The sequence below is a fragment of the Nuphar pumila genome, chromosome 4 (genome assembly GCF_984573655.1).
Source record: "Nuphar pumila chromosome 4, dmNupPumi1.hap1.1, whole genome shotgun sequence".
Lineage (NCBI taxonomy): Eukaryota > Viridiplantae > Streptophyta > Magnoliopsida > Nymphaeales > Nymphaeaceae > Nuphar > Nuphar pumila.
In genome coordinates, this window is record NC_143252.1 from 115313381 (window position 1) to 115329158 (window position 15778).

The window sequence follows — 15778 nt, forward strand, 5'->3', positions numbered from 1 at the left end:
ATTACTCGTAGATCTTTCAGAATCCCAACAAAATAGAAGTTAACCCTTCTTAAATCTAGTTTTTTTTATGTGTCCTGTAGGGCTTAGTCTCAGCTGGACATCCCCAAATATGAAAATGCTTCATATTAGGCTTTTTACATGTTCACATTTCACATGAGGTCTTAGTTATTGTTTTAGATGGTACCATGTTCAGCATATAAGTTGTAGTCTTTAATGTCTCTCCCAAGAGAGACTCTGGTAAAGTAGAATGAGAAATCATACTTCTTACCATATCCTTTAAGATCTTGTTTTGTCTTTCAGAAACACCATCCATGCTAGAAGTGTTTGACATGGTGTACTGAGGGACGATACCACATTCCTCTAAGAATTTAGCAAAGGGCCATGGACGTTGTTTACCTGATCCATCATATCTATCATAGTATTCACCACCACAGTCAGATCTGACGGCCTTAATCATTTTGCCAAGTTAGTTTTCAACTTTAGCCTTAAATGATTTGAACATATCCAAGGAATGAGACTTTTCATGAATTAAATACAGGTACCCATAACGAGAATAATCATTTATGAACCTAATAAAATATTATTGACCATTCCAAGAAGCTGTAGGAAATGTCTCATAAATTTCTGTATAAATTAATTCTAAGATGTTTATTCTCCTTTCAACATTTAATTTTATTATATTTGTTCATTTTCCATTTATAAACTCAACACAAACCTGAAAGTCAGTTAAATCAAGAGAATCAAGAATTTCACTTGTCACAAGCCTTTCAATTCTTTGTTTAGAAATATAACCTAAGTGTTTGTGCCATAATAAAGCAGAATTCTCATTTGTTAATTTTTGTTTTGTACCACAGAAACTAGAATACAAGGTTTTCTTATATGAGACAACAATATTAAGCAAATAAAGGTTGTCAACCATATATAAAGAACTGATCCCAATAAGATTTGAATCACGAAACAATTTAAATTGGCTATTTTCAAATAAACAAGAATAATCAGATTTATCTAATACAAAAATAAAAACCAAATATCATCTAAAAGATGGTACAATGAATGTTTCTTTTAAATCTAAATAACTATCAGTCTTTAAAATTAACCTAAAGGTCCCTATTGCTTCAACTTGAACTAATTTGTCATCGCCCACATAGATGAATCTTTCAGCAATAATTGGTGTTCAGCAACTCAGGCAGCCCTACATAGACACATTTATGTGAGTGGTAGCACTAGAATTCATCCATCAAGTATGTTTGGGTAGAGAAGTTAAATTAACCTTAGAACAAACCAAAGTAAGGAACGTACATTTCTTTTTATGCCAAGCATGATATTTGGTACAGTCCTTCTTTATGTGATCCTCCCCTTTGCAAAAGAAACAACTGGACTTTGGATCCTGATGTCTCTTCTGTTTTTTCTGGAATTGAGGGTCCACTTCAGCTTATTCCTTTTCTTTTTCTTAAATTTTTCCTAAGAGGCTACTGCCAAGTGAGCACTTTCTATTTTTTCTTACTTTATCCTATTCTCTTTTTGCACACAGTTTGAAATGAGCCCATTAAGAGTCTATTTATCCTTCTAACAATTATAATTGACCTTAAAATGACTGTATTATATAGGAAGAGATATAAAAAATAAGTACATGAGTAAGTCCTCAGACAACTCTAACTTTAGTGCCTTTAGTTTCGAAGCAAGATGTGACATTTTCATAATGTACTCCCTGATGTTTTTGTTATCCTTATACCTCATTGAAACAAGACTTAAAAGGAGAGTACTTATCTCAACCTTTTCATTTTTAGCATAATGCTTTTCGATTTCCTTAAAGAACCTATTGGCATTAACCTCTTCAAACATAGTACCCCTAAAGGATTCCAGAATTGCATATTACATGATCATAAGACTCATGTGATTATATCGATCCCACCACTTAGAGTTTCTTTTATCCTCAGTGAAACTCTTATCTGTAAGAACATGTGGTTGATCCTCTCAAAGTGCAAGATTCAAATTCATACATCCGAGAATAATCATAACAGTTTCTTTTCAGTTTTTGAAGTTAAAACCACTCAAAACAAAGACCAAATTTATATTTGCAAATATCGTAGAAGCAAAAGTATTAACTGAATCAAAAATAAAATAAGCTCACAATTAACATATATTTTCATATGCATTTAACATAAAATAATATATTTAAACTGTGGTGAACCCCATCACAAGATACCCAACACAATATTTATATTTAGTCTTTGGACAAAAATATCAACTTACAAGTGGTACTCTTATTACAATAATTAAACATTAACAATTAATCCTAACAAACAATGAGCCTTTCTTTGGACCGACTCGTTATTCACATGAAAAACCATATAATTGTCTCATATTTATTACTGAAAAATATATATTTGAGATCGTCCAAATAGTAATCTTTCTTTGGGCCGATCACTATTGGCATGGACCCCAAATATATAAACATCTCAATATTAGAAATGAGTCAATCTACGCAAGAGAGGTTACTTTGATAACATATTGTTTCAATAAACTCAATTAGAATATCGAGCCCTTATTTTGAAAAAAATATCATGATTCAAATATTTAAATACATGTATATGAACAAAATCAAAACATATCTGTAATCCATTTAGGGTTGAAAAGTAATCGAAGACAACCCTCCAAAGAGACCCAAAAGCATACTTAATGGCCCTAAATCTCATAAAAAAATTCTTTATAAAAAAATTTATGTCCCCTCCTTTTTTTTATAAGTTTCAAAGCACATGCGAGGGTCCGGCCCACGGGGATCATGCCAGACCTAACTGGTGGGTCAAAACAAGCCTGACCCAGCATGGGTCATACCTCAACACTATAGTTGGGTACAAGGTTTGGGCCTATCGGTAGGAGCTGGCAATCGGGTCGGGTTGGCGGGTCGGGTCGGCGGGTCAACATACCTCAACACGAACCCAAGCCGTTTATTAAACAGGTCGGCTATGGCAAACACGAACCCAACCCATTTATTAAACGGGTAACCCGACATGACACGGTTAACCCCTTTAATACACGGGTCGGGTCGGGTAAACGAGTTGGTGGGTTGGCGGGTCAGGTTAGGGTAAACGGGTTGGCGGGTGTGTTGGTGAGTCAGGTACGAGTAAACGGGTTGGCAGGCGGGTCAGAGTCGGGTAAACGGGTTGGCAGGTCGAGTTTGGGTAAATGGGTTGACCCGCCCACCTAACCCATTTATTAAACGGGTCAGCCGGGTTGGCGGGTTGGCATACCCCTAACACGAACCCGACCCGTTTAATAAAGGGGTTAGGCAGGTCAACCCGTTTATGGAACGAACCCGTTTAAGCCAAACCCGAACCCAGCTAAGAAGCAGGTTGGCGGGTCGTGTCAGATTTTGCCACCCCTACCTATCAGGTCGGGTGCATGTCAGGTCAAGCCTGACTAGACACGGGTCTGGCCATGCCCCACCCGAGCCAGTTCAGTCCCCTTTGCTAATGGGGATAGAACCGATCAACCCATAAGGCCTAACCGGCCAGGCCCGACTCAAGTTGGCTAAAGGGCGCCAAATCGGCCTAAAGCAGTTGGTTGAACCAGCCACAACTCAGTCGGCTGGAGGACGAATCAACCTTGGTTTGGTCGGTTGATAATCGAACCGAAACTAGACCTAATGGTCGAATCGGCCCAGCCGACTGAATCGACTGAGTGCTGATTCGTCCTGAGTCGCTGGTATAACTGAAGGTTAAATCGACCCTGCGTTTCAAACAGCCAAACCAAGCTTTGACTGTCGCCAGCTCTGAACCACCCGATGATAGTGGTTGGGGCGAACCGAATGCCTCACCGCCATCATCAGACGTAGCCAGCTATGGATACTGGACGACGGGTGGGGCAAACTGGATGCACCATTCGCCGACATCCTTTATCCGGTCACCCATCTGTGGCTAGGGAAAACTGAAAGCCCAAGCCACCATCGTCGAGCCCCATCCAGCATCCAGCATGGATGATCAGTCAAGGTCGGGCTTGCCAGCACCCCTGCCCCAGTCGCCTGAAAAGTGGAAGGGTCGATCGACCCTTCCCCTGACCAAAAATGAAATGGGGAGGGACTGATCGACCCCTCCAATATTCGAATCTTGAGTGGGAGGGCCGAATCGGCCCTCCCTCTATCCGGGCACCATCCGAACGACGTGAGGAGAGCTGATCAACCCTCCTCCGCCTGCACTGTGATGAACAAATAAAAAACCGAGGATGGTTCAGGCCTCACCGAACCGACAAGAGGTCAGTGAGGACCATCCAGTCCTCCCTCCTCCTCAATGACTGTGCAGGCTTCCGATGATGCCTGCGCGAAAAGTCGGTCGACATCCAACAAACTGTCTGACGTTGTTCAGTGGCCTGCGGCCATAGAAGAGGGCGAGCCATTGGTCCCCTTAGTCTTCCAGCGATGTTGTCGACCGCGGCAAATAAATGGAAAAAGACTGGTCCCGATGTAGTCTTCCAGCCATTGGTCCCGTTAGCCCCTAATGCTGATAATCAAAAAAAGGAAAAAGACTGAATCTGACGGGATACTGGTGACCCAATAAAGAACATACAATGGCAAAATCATATTTCAACGATTCAATAGGAACAAGGTGATCTAATAGCAATTGTTGGATTTTTTAAATCCACTAAAACAACTTAATAGATCGTTAACTTGTTCATGCTAAATCATTGAAAGAATAAAATCTAAAACTTGATGTATAAGCGTACTAGAATCCATTGGTGCTCCAATAGATCTTCACGGGTATGATCTTTCAGAACCTCTATATGTGGTTTTGCTTTCGTCTCTAAACCTAATGAGAGAGAGACCGTTTTCTCTTGATGATGATTGGGAGTTTGAAGAGAATAACTATTATATATGGTTTGAAGACCATAACCTAATTGTAACCACCTTATGGTCTATTTCTAAATCAGCTTATTGTAAAATTGAAAATTAATAGATAAGGGCACATTAAGGTCTCCACATAAGAAGATCTCATATAGCCCAACCATATCGGATCACTTTATACGGTCCTTAACCTTAGACAACATTTAATGTGTGATTAAACATATATAGGCCCACACTATTTATCTATCATCGTCTGTCCAACCATTTTGTCGAGTTGTGGTTTATGAACATATTCACCAAATCGAGAAGGCCTTTTGGGGTGGAGAACTCATGGAAAACGACTACACCCAAACCAAAGGAGAGGTTGCAGTTCGCACGACTGAAGATCGAGGTTCCATTGGATTCTTAGCTGGCCCCTTTCATTGTCATTGCGATCGAGATTGGTCTGATTTCTCACTAGAAAGTGATGTATGAGAACATTAAATATTGTGCACACTATGGGGGGCGATAACGCACTCATTGTATTGGTTTAGGATCAAACCGGATACGATAGAGGCAACTCCAGCAGTCAGGAAAGAAGGTTGGTAGTCGATTAAAGTCACCCACAAACCCCTCAAACAGACAATGAAGAGCATAAAGGAGGTGTGGGAGAACCAGATCTCAGCACTGATGGAGGTTGTTCACACAACGAAGGAGGTGAAAGAAGAGGGCCTTTCAACGGCCAGAACCCAGCAACGTGAGATAGGTGTGGACCATAGAAAGCAGGAGGCAATCAGTGAGGGCACAACGGCCATGGACGATGTCCCTACCCGATCAGATGAGGTCGCTGAAAACTCACAAACATAGGATACTTCCAACGCCATGGAGGAGGAAGACAAAAGTCATGTCCTCGGTATGGAGGTTGAGACGAAACTAAGGTTGAGACACACAACATGAGGGACAACGACCAAGAAGTGATAATAGGAAGTACAGGCGTCGACTCAGATGACCAGGACCTCATTATCGATCCCCAAACCCCAATCCAAAAGGGAATGTCTTGGAAGGTTAGAGACCAAAATTTTGGTAGGAAAATTGGAGGAATGAGAATGGTGTGCTTGGTTAGACACCATTAAGGCTTCAAGTACTTAAGGGAAGGTGATCCTCGAGATGGGTAGAGTGGATGTGGCAGGGAGTATAGCCCTCAGCCTAGAAGGGAGGGGACCTATGATGAGTGTCCCTTCACCACTTGTTAACACCTTGAAAGACTACAGGTTAGACTCAATTATCATAAATCTGATATTTTTGGGACACTTAGTTAAGTTAGCTAGAGGGAATGCACAAATCATGGAAAAAGATTGCCCCAAGATCAGCACAAAGGGTGATTTTGTAAATAAATTATAGTTTTTACTTCATTCAATAAACTGGTAGGGGTCTGCTACTCGCTGGAGACGTCCAAGGAGTTGTTGTACACCAGGTAGGATACCAAGACCATCCAGGTCTGCAAGAACCAACAGCGAGCTGGTGAAGTCCATTATCATTGTCGGGAAGAAGATTTTTATGGGGTAGCAGGATGGGAGGATCCGCGTGTGGAAGTCCCAATCGTGGAGCCCTAGTGTCCCCAAGAGTGCGAGCACCCTCCCCACGCTGAGGGACCTCCTTAAGGTGTTCACTCAACCCCAGCAACTATGTCTAGATTCAACACCACTGCAGTGCATTGTGGATCAAGCACCAAGACACCATCTCTTGCCTCAGCCTCAACAAGGTTGTGATACCACTGCTGGAACCCTGCAGGTTCCTGAATATGGTTTAGGGTGTGCTTATGGACGGTGAGGCAGGAGAAGGAGAAATCAATGTTGGAATATAAATCTATCGAAAACTAAAAGAAGGATTGAATCCATGTTCTCGTTAAACCATTAAAACAAAAATGGAAACCAAAATTGAAGCGGAAGTGTACTTGAATCTAATGGCGCACTGGTAGATCATTGAAGGTATGATCTTCCAGAACCTATATATCTGGCCCTTTTTCTTTCTCTCGATCTAATGAGAGATGGACTGAATTCTCTTTCTGACTTATGAAGAGCCTGGAGAGAGGGCCATTATATAAGGTTTGAGGATCATAACTTAATGTATTTAGGAGTCTGTCTCCAATTCAACCCATTACAGAATTGTAGACAGGGCAGGTCTCTCCACATAGTGTACCATACCATATGAGACATCACAGGGCCCAACCGAATTAGATCACAAAAATCAGGACTGAACCTAAGACAGTTTTACGATATATGGTTCAACGTATGTAGGCCCACATGATTTTTTAAAAATCTCCCACTTGGGCCACATACGTAACCTTATAATCACACATTGTAACCTTATGAGCTCAAAAATATTGTCATATCAATTGATATCTCTAACAATTTCATCCATTGATCATGTCAACGTAAAACCAAAGCGATCTTTATTACAAATAACGTAATTGGACTCATCAATGATCATATATATCGACATAACCAAATGACATGGATCAAGTATAGATGTGAAGCATGAAAATTACATGCAATGTGATCAAACATGCCTATTTCCAACCGGTCCTTCCTGAAACTTTAGTGAGATCACAACATAATGAGTACAAAATGAAACTGAAACTTTAACTTTATACCAAAGTGGCAAAAAAAACTTGATTATATCATAGAACGTTCAAATACAAACTCCCACTAAACTTGCACATCATAAAATGATAAAACACCCATAAGAGCAATATGCATGTGAAAGACCTTAGGTAGCAAACCTTTAGTAAGCAGATCTGTAATCATGGAGTTTGTGCCAATATGTTATATCGATATCTAACCATTATGCACTCTTTCTTTAACAACAATGGACTTAATGTCAATTTGCTTTGACTTCGAGGAACTTCTGTTGTTATTGGAATATACCAAGGTTGTTAAATGCGCTGAGGCGAAGTGAGGCGTTGAGCCTGCGCTTCGCCTCTGAGGCGTACACCTCTCACAACCAAACCAGTGACTGCGTGAATTTAATGGATTGAATTTAATGCGGCATTTTTGTAAATATCATAAAAATATGTGACATTTTTGTAAGGATGTTAATGTATTGAATTTAATGCGTATTCTACTGCATCAGAACGACCTTTGTTTAATGATCAGTCAGATTTTTTTTTATATTTATTTTAAGTGCATCACAGCAACGCCTCAGTACCTTGAGCGTGTGCCTCACCTGTGAGGCGTACGCTTCAGGTACTGAGGCGTACGCCTCTCACAACACTGGAATATACCACTGCTGAATTATTGTTGCAAAATAACTTTAGTGGTCTTTCAACATTATCCAAAATTTGCAGCCCTGTGACAAAATTACATAGTCATATCCCATGGTTGGATGCCTCATAACAAGCCACAAATTCTACTGCCATGGTAAAAGAACCAATGAGTGTCTGTTTGGCACTCCTCTAGGAAATAGCTCCTTCGACCAACAAAAAAATATAGTCTGACGTGGATATACGACTGTCTTGGCATCCCGTAAAGTCAGAACCAGAATACCCAATGATCTTCAACTGATCCGACTTTCTGTATGTGAGCATGTAACCTTTTGTTCTCTACAAATACCACATAACTCGTTTGGTTGCTTTCCAATTATCCATACCTGGGTCACTAAGATATCTGCCTAACATCCCAAAAATATATGTTAAATTCGAACGCGTTCATACCTGAGTATACACAAGAATCCTCATAGCCGATGCATAGAAAATTGTTCTATAGCCTTAATTCATACTGGTGTTTGGGGCATTGAGCAAGACTAAACTTATCTTCTTTAGCAACAAGAGTATCCCCTGGTTTGCAATCCTTCATGCCATACCTTTTCAGAATCCTTTCAATATAGCACTTTTATGATAATCTAAGAATACCCCGAGAACAGTCTCGATGTATCTGGATCCCTAATACAAAAGAGGCATCCCCAAGATCTTTCATTTTAAATTTCTTTGTCAAAAATCTCTTGATTTTGTATAGTATGCCTATATCATTGCTAGAAAGCAATATGACATCCACATACAAAACAAAAAAAAATATTTACTCTCATTGAACTTATGGTATATGCATTCATTAACCACATTCATCATAAAACCAAAAGAGATGACAACTTAATGAAATTTATGATACCACTGACGGGAAGCTTGCTTAAGTCTATAGATGGATTTCTTTAGTTTGCAAACCATTTTCTTGGCATCGCTTGAGATAAAATATTATAGTTGGACTATGTATATTGTTTCATCAATATCTTCATTAAGGAATGCAGTCTTAACATCCATATTATGCAACTCTAAGTCATAATGAGCCACAAGTGCCATCATAATCCTAAAAGAGACTTTCGTGAAAATAAGAGAGAAAGTCTTTGTATAGTCAATGCCTTTCCTTTGAGTAAACCCTTTTACAATAAGACGGGCCTTATATCTTTCCACATTATTCTTTGAATCTCTTTTGGTTTTAAATATCCATTTGCAACCAATGAGTTTCACACCTTTAGGTAATGGGACAAGATCCCACACCTCATTGTCCCTCATGGATTTAATCTCCTCATGCATTGCTTCAATCCACTTTTGAGAGTTAGAACTTTTTGTGGTTTGATGGAGCTTGATTGGATCATCTTCCATTAGGCCAGTATCACCCTCATGTTCTTGTAAAAAGATAATATAAACATCTGAAATTCCCCTTCTTCTTTCTCTAGTGGATTTCCTTAATGACATTGATTCTTAAGGTGTTTCTTTAGGTTGTTGAGTTTGAACTCTAGGAGTAAAAACTTGATTTTAGATAGGGAGATCTAAAGCATTACCTTGATTCAATTTTGTGAGAATAATATTAGGAATAAAAATCTGATCATTGTGATCCACAACTGTAGGAAGAGAAAGAAACTCTTATTCAAAAGCAATGTCTTTTACTTTATTACTTCCCTCAAACTCAGCACCCTCAAAGAAACAAGCAATTTTCGTTTCGAAAAAAGAATTATTTGCAGGGTCATAAAAGTTATAGCCTCTGGACCTTTCAGAATATCCAACAAAATAGCAGCTAACTGTTCTGAAATTCAATTTCTTTTCATATGACCTGAATGGCTTAGCCTCAGTTGGGCATCCCCAAATATGAAAATATTTCAAACTAGGTTTTCGGCTTGTCAACAATTCATATGGGATCTTAGTTACTGCTTTAGAGGGTATCCTGTTCAAAACATAGGTTGCAGCCTTTAATGCATCTCCTCAGAGGGACTCTGGTAAGGTAGAATGAGAAATCATACTCCTTACCATATCCTTAAGAGTCTTGTTCCGTATTTCAGCAGCACCATTCATGCTAGGGGTGCCTGACATGGTATACTGAGGGACGATCCCACATTCCTCTATGAATTTTAGCAAAAGGCCCTGGATGTTGTTCACTTGATCCATCATATATGTCATAATACACACCACCATGGTCAGATCTGTCAGCCTTAATTCTTTTGCCAAGTTAGTTTTAAACTTTGGCTTTAAACGATTTCAACATATTCAAGGACTGATACTTTTCATGAATTAAATATAGGTATCCATAACAAGAATAATCGTCTATGAACATAATAAAATATTGTTGACCATTCCAAGAAGCCATAGCGAAGTATCCATAAATATCTGTATGGATTAGTTCTAAGACGTTTGTTCTTTTTTCGATACCTAATTTCTTTATGTTTGTTCATTTCTCTTTTATACACTCAACACAAATCTGAAAGTCAATGAAATCAAGAGAATCAAGAATCTCATTTGACACAAGCCTTTTAATTCTTTGTTTAGAAATATGACCTAAGCGCTTATGCCATAACAAAGCATAATTCTCATTTGTCAATTTTTGTTTTGTACCACAAGAACTTAATTGCAAGGTTTCATTAAATGAGGCAATAGTATCAAGCAAATAAAGGTTATCAACTATATATAAAAAAATCGGTTTCAATAAGATTTGAATCAAGAAATAATTTAAATTTATTATTTATAAATAAACAAAAATAATCGTATTTATCCAAAATGAAAATAGAAATAAAATTTTGCCTAAAAGACGACATAATAAATGTTTCTTTCAAATCTAAATAATTTTCAATCTTTAATAACAACTTAAATATCCTTATTGTCTCGACTTTAACCGTTTTGTCATCGCTCACATAGATGAATCTTTCAGTATCAATTGGCGGTCAGCAACTTAGACAACCCTGCATAGACACACTTATATTAGTAGTATCACCAAAATTCATTCACCAAGTGTGTTCAGGCACAGAAGTTAACTTAACTTCAGAACAAACCAAAGTAAGGAGTGTACCTTTCTTTTCACACCCAGCATGATACTTGGAACAATCTTTCTTCATGTGACCCTCCTCTTTGTAAAAGAAACAACTAGATTTTGAGTCTTTATATCTTTTATGTTTCTTCTGCGATTGAGGGTCAACTACAACTTCCTTAGACCATTTCTTTTTCTTAAACATGTCCTTAGAGGTTACTGTCAAATGAGTATTCTCAGTCTTCTCTTGTTTCATCCTATCCTCTTCTTACACACAGTGTGAAATGAGCTCATTAAGAGTCTATTTTTCCTTCTAGTAGTTATAATTGACCTTAAACTGACTGTATTGTGTAGGAAGGGATATCAAAACCAAGTGCACGAGTAAGTCCTCAGACAACTTTAACCTTAGCGCCTTGAGTTTTGAAGCAAAATGGGACATCTCTATGATGTACTCTTGGATGCTTTCTTTGCCCTTATACCTCATTGAGACAAGACTCAAAAGAAGAGTACTTGTCTCAGCCTTTTCATTTTTCGTAAAATGTTTTTCAATTTCTTCAAGAAAATATTTGGCATTTGCCTATTCGGACATGGTGCCCTTGAAAGATTCAGGAATTGCATGTTTCATGATCATGAGACTCATACAATTAGATCGATCTCACCTCCCGAAGTTCTTTTTATCCTCAGTAGAACTCCTATCCGTAAAAGTCGGTGGTTGATCTTTTCGTTGTGCAAGATCTAGATCCATACATCCAAGCACAATCATAAAATTTTCTTTTCAGTTCTTAAAATTGGAACCATTCAAAACAGGGACAAAATTAATATTTTCAGATATCATAGAAGCAGAGGTATTAACTGAATAAAGAACAAACAAACTCATGATTAACATATATTTTCATATGCAATAATATAAAATAACATATTTAAACAGTGGTGAACCCCAATACAAGATACCCAGCACAACATTGATACTTAGTCTTTGGATAGAACTATCAACTTGTAAGTGGTACTCTTAATACAGTAATCAAAACATGGACAATCAGTTTTGTCAAACAATGAGCATTTCTTTGAACCGACTCATTATTCACGTGGAAAACCAAATAATTGTCCCATATTTATTACTGAAAGTATACATTTGGGTCCGGCCAAATAGTAATATTCCTTTGGGCCGATCACTATTCATAAAAACTGCAAACATATAAACATCATAATATTTCAAAATGAACTAACATACACAATAGAGGTGAATTTGACAATATGTTGATTCAATTAATTCAATTTAAAATATTAGATCGAGAATCAGAAATAATGCCAGTGTTCAAATATGTCAATTGATGCACATGAACAATAAAACAAGCATAATAACATACATGGGCCAAAAAGTAATCGAATATAGACCCACCAAAGTAACCCATAATGCATGCCAAATGGCCTTAATTTTTTTTAAGGCATAGCGCACAAGGTCTGACCAAACCCAGGTACAGACTTGTGCCGACGAGTTGAGTCCAACCAGACCTGTCCCACAAAATAGTGCAGCTTGACCCGGTTCAGTCTCCCAAACCGAAATGGGGACTAAACCGATCATGTGCCCCATGACTGAACAGGACCTGAGCTAGTCCAATCCGACTAGTACTCGCACTCGGTTTAGGTCACCAAAGCGGGGTTGTACCCAGTAATGTGCAGGACTGAATCAACCCTGAACCGGTTGAGTCTACTAAAGAGGATGTTGAATGGGCCCTGGCTTGGCCGAAGAGGGCACCGAACCGCCCCAGCCCGACTGAGCTGCCAATGGGTCGCTGACTCATGTGACTGCTGACCGAGTCAATCCCAGCATATAGCCAAAACAGCCTCGGATCAATCAACCAAACTGCATGTATACAGGTGACCAAACTGGTCATGGCATATGGCCGAAATGACTTGTACCTAATGGTCGAACTAGTCCTAGAGTGCGATTCACCTGGATCATAGTCGCACGCTGATGCCCACTGGCAAACATCTGAACACGATGCCAAACACATCCACCGATGGAGGGCCACACCGAGAAAACCTGTTGCTGTCGACGGAGGGTTGAAGAAGATCCCAACGACACCTAGAAAATAGTACTCAATCATTGATGGACCGGGAATATCCGACGCCGGTCTAAACAAACGATCCTGGATGCAGCCATACAAAGGGCTAACCAGATGTTCACCTTCCTGTCGGTCGGCGATGGCCGAATCTGGCCAGAGTACCATCGACTCCAATGATTCCGGTGGATACCGAATATGGCTCTAAATGCAGAAAATTCCACTGAACAAACGCACCTGACAGAAAGGATGGTTGGTCGAGCACATCTGGCGATGGCCGAAATAAAAATGGCCCTGGATGCCGGTGATCTCTCGTAATCCGGTTGTTCCCACTGTCCAACAGTTGGTGGAAGAGAAGAGCCCAACGGCCCTTCCGGTCTGGAGTTCTGAAAAAAAAGGGGAAGGGCCCGACGACCCTTCTGATATGTGCAATCCAGTATACCAAAGAGGAAAGGGCCGAATGATCATTTCCACCCAATCGGCTGACACAAAATAACCCAATCACCAATCGTACAGGATTGGCACCGCCAAAAGAAAAATTCAACAATAAAATCATATTTTCAGTTATTCAACGGGAACAAGATTGCTCTGGTATCAATTGTTGGAATATAAATCTACAGAAAACTAAAAGAAGGATTGAATCCATGTTCTCGTTAAACCGTTGAAATGAAAACAGAAACCAAACTTGAAGCGGAAGCGTACTTGAATTCATTGGTGCTCTGGTAGATCGTTTACGGTATGATCTTTCAGAACTTGTATATCTGGTCATTTTCCTTTCTCTATACCTAATGAGAGAGAGACTGAATTCTTTTCCTGACTTATGGGAAGCCTAGAGAGAGGACCATTGTATAAGGTTTGGGGACCATAACTTAATGTATTTAGGAGTCTGTATCCAATTCAGCCCATTACAGAATCATAGACAGGGCATGTCTCTCCATATAGTGTATCATACCATATGAGACATTATAGGTCCCAACCAGATTAGATCACATAAACCGGGCTGAACCTAAGACAGTTTTACGATGTATGGTTCAACGTATGTAAGCTCACATGATTTTCTAACAATCAAACCTCCATCTATGTGAAGACACATGCTCTCTATTGAGTTATTCCAACCCTTCTCCATGTGGTGATCCCCTTAATCCCCTTGCAGAGAGCTCTCTTAATTTTTTTTTTTCATTTTTATCAACTAGTAATCTTGGGGGATTGATATAATCCACCACTAATTATAGAGAATCATAGATCATTGCCCAATAACCACCTTCATAACTGCCCTTCAAGGGCCCACTACCTTAGTAGTTTATTGGATTCCTGTGTGAGACCCAGTGGCCATACTTTGGATCCAAGACGGTGAATGGCGAGTAATGTTAAAGGTGCATGAGAAAGATGCAGTAGCTTAGAACGCTCATCCAATGCGTGTTGTCTTGGGATGTTGAACTGTTTCATGGGATGATGCTTCTTAAAGTGAGGCCCAATTATTATCATGTGTGTAGTGCTTTCATCCTGTTCACAATTGGGTTCTCTTGTGTAAGGAAAATGAATGCATGCTTTCATTGTTCGAGCAAAGATTGAAGGTTCTGTGGTGCCGAACAATTCTCTAGTTCATATGTGTGCTAAATGTGGCAGTGTAGATTTTGCATACTGTTTTTTTGGAGGGAGATCCTACAAACTTGGAATCATGCAGTAACACGGATGTGGAACCTGTTCCATCTCTCTCTTCACACAAACGATCAAGTTAGGCTTATATCTTGATAGGATTATGTTCATGGATCCCCTTATATAGCATGTAGTCATACGGATATGGTTAATGATGGTTAAAGAAGCTTGCTTATCATGAGAAGGGCGTATAAAATACGACCAGGTCAAAACAGTATGGATGCGTGATTGATATCCGTTTTGGTAGAGGGTATCTAGCAGAGGCTAGAGTTGCATGTACAATTTGTTTGATACAATTGCTTGAAAATGATTTTGTGTGAGGTTGAATCATGTAAACGCCACTTTGATTTTGAATCTGGATGATGCATGCATAATTCTTTATGTCGTCGCATTGTAGGAACCAATTTGTGCAGGGTCATATGTTTGATTGAGCTAGTTCAGAAAAAATGGTTTTATTGGCATGTTATGTGTTTGATTGATTTACTCACCGAAAACAATTGTCTTTTTGTTGGGAACCGCTGCATGCAATATGTATAAGAAAAATTATAATTCAGTTTTGTTTTGATTTGTTACAATAATTTGATTGTGCATGCATATGTTTGATGAAATTATCAAGTTTATTGGTTATAGACACAACTCGCAAGTATCTAATCAAATTACTACGTGGATTAAATCTGATGATATGGCAGCTCTCATTTTGCCAAACTCTGTGAATTCAATAAGAATCACAAAGTTTGAATATCTTGCTGTACAATTTTGCAGGAAAATCCATGGGAGATGACTAGCTCCCGTCGTCGCCCACAGGCAGAGCCGGACCTGTAAAGAGGCCAATGAGGCTTGGGCCTCAGGGCCCCTGGGCCCAAAAAAATTTTAGGGGCCCATTTTTAAGGCCAATGAGTATTGTTTAGGTAGTTTATATAAATATTTTATACATTTTTATTTAATATAATATAAAT